Source organism: Glycine soja, chromosome 18 (assembly GCF_004193775.1).
Source record: "Glycine soja cultivar W05 chromosome 18, ASM419377v2, whole genome shotgun sequence".
NCBI classification, from domain to species: Eukaryota; Viridiplantae; Streptophyta; class Magnoliopsida; order Fabales; family Fabaceae; genus Glycine; species Glycine soja.
The window spans coordinates 43,263,765-43,266,568 of record NC_041019.1 but is presented as its reverse complement, the minus strand read 5'-3'; positions in this window follow the sequence as shown (position 1 = coordinate 43,266,568).

Sequence of the window (2,804 nt, the reverse complement as noted above, 5' to 3'; positions counted from 1 at the left end):
CAAATCTATCAATCCTTTAACTTTTATCCATTATCGTTAATGAAAGAGCCTACATGACACATTCAGGGACGAATATGTTAGTGCTCTACAAATTCAGGGACGCCTTTACGGTATTGGAGATCTTTCTCATAGTTATAAATGTGGAGATAACAACTTCATGCAACATATGCAAGGATCTTCCAATGGCGCTCAAGATTCAACGAAGATTAATCGACTAAGGGAGGAGCTTCGTCAATCAAAGGATGAGCTTCGTCAATCGAAGGAGGAGATGCATATATTTCAGTCAGTTATACTTCAGTTCTTAGCACCTGAAGCGTAGAACATTATTTATCAACATCGACAACCTGACCAGGAGCAGCAGGACCAACAACAATAAGACAATGACCAACCAAATGACCAACAGAGACATTCTACCATCGGATATTTTGATTACTAACTCAGCAACACTTGTTACTATTGACATATTAAACATCATAATTTCATTTTGGATTTATATTGAATTTAAGTGAATTTGTTTTGGATTTATGAATTTGAATATTTTACTAATTACATAATATTGAGATTTGTTTAAAAGTTGACTAGTTTTACATGTATGTGTTAATTTAAATATTGATCAATTGACGTAAAATAATAAAAATGAAAAAAAAATATTCCTAAATTACTTATGTTAAATAATAAAAAAGAAAAAATAAATTCCCAAAAAAAAGATAAAAAAATATGTCGGTAATTGCCATGGATGTGGCCATAGGAAATTATTGACGGATATATCAATCAGAAAATATTTGTTGGAAATATGGTCGTGGTAATACCCACGAATATATTTGTTGGAAATTTCCCATGGATAAGGTTGTTGGTAATTACCAAAAAATATATTTGTCGGAAATTTTCCACGGATATGTCCATCAGTAATTTTTGACGGATCTATGCCTTGAAACATGACCGTTGTTAATTTCTGATGGATATATTCGTCGAAAATAGTCTGCCGCTGTTTACCCACAAATATATCTGTTGTGAAAAATTACTAACGGGCTATTTCCAATGGATATATCCTTGGAAATTACTGACGGACATAAAATTTCCATCAGTGGATATTTCCTAAGAGCATTTTACCAACATATTTTTGTCCATTAGAAATCATAAATTAGTGACGAATTTTTAGCATTACCAACAAATTTGTGCTCTTGGAAGTACCTTTTTTTGTAGTATATATTTCAGTGTAATTGCTTGATAAATCTATATTTGTTGTAGATTTAGTGAGCCAAATAAAGAAATAAAATCAATAAATAGAACAAAATCACATACAAAATATAAACTAAATAATATTTTTTAAAATTGTGCAAATTTTACATATATAATATTGAAAAAAAAACAATCTTAATCACTAATGCTTCGAGTGGCTTTTCTTTTCAAGAAATCATGTTATTATTTGGATAAAATGAAAAACATGTTTACAAACCAACCTTATTATTATTTCACCCATTGTTTGCATTGAGGTTAAGTAGAATAAAAATTTCACTATTTACATGCCAAAGTTATTTCTTTTGAATTTTGATAAGTTATTTAACATCAACGTGGAAATGAAACATTTTTCACATTTAGATTAAGTTCCAAACTATTTTCAGGTACTAAGAAGAGGGAGTTAGTTATTTGCTATTCCATCCGTTGCTACTTGGTTTTTCGTTTAGAAAGCCTCAAACCAATTATAACTCCCTTTACTACTTATACATCATTCATAAATCATTGGCAACAGCTTTCTGCTGCAACAATTCTTTTGACACTTTTTTTATCAATTACATTTAAATGAATAATATGTAAATATTATATAGTAAGGGCATGTTTAGACTTTAGAATGATCAGATATTTCTAGGAATATGCATCATGAATCAAACAAACTACGTTATTCTCTGGAATTCTAAAACAGACTCCCGATAATTTCAAATATTAACAAAAAAAAATTTCTTTTTCTTTTTCAAAAATACTCTAATAGCATTCTTGCCGTAGTAATTCTAGGAATGTAATTAGAAACCTTTAAACAAACGCTCCCTCTCGAAAATATAAGTTGTTCATAGCTCTCAAGAAACAAATCAAACAGTAGATGATACCTTCTACCACCACTTGTATGCATTAATTTATCTTTGATTTTGATGATAATTTCATGACGAGCATGTTCTATTTCCAATCTGAAGTCGCCGCACCTTTGTGTCATTGTCAAACAGTAATTTCAATGTAAAGTGTACATCAAACTAGCAGGTGCAACAATGTAAGGGTTACACACTTATTCAGTAGGTGTTATTAAAATAATTTATGGCAAATCGAAAAAATTATTGGTTGAGTCACGGACAATGTCGTTTTCTTTAAGACATTTCATGACACTGCCAAAAATTGTGCAAGCAGACTATCAACCACGACGTCCCCAGGATAAAATAGTCTAGATCACTATATAAGATCCCCACTGTATTGAGGGAACCTTTCTAGAATTACACCATCTTGTATGACTTGAAAAGTCACTCTAATAGCCAACCGAAAATTTAGTGCGATAGAAAGAAAGAGGGAGAAGTTTGGCAAAAATGCATCGGCTGAGATTTGGGAGGGAGAAAGATAAGTTAAGGAAATGTTTCTCAATGGGGACAAGAAAAAAAATGAAGAAAGGGGTTATCTATATATAGGGAGTGAAATACTATTCAAGTGTTTACCCTGAGCGATGTGAGACTTAAAGCTTTTTTTTCTTTTTCTTTTTCTTTTTTTTTTCCAAACTTTCACCCATTGTCTCCTTTGTTCTAACAATCTCCCACTTGAAATTTGAA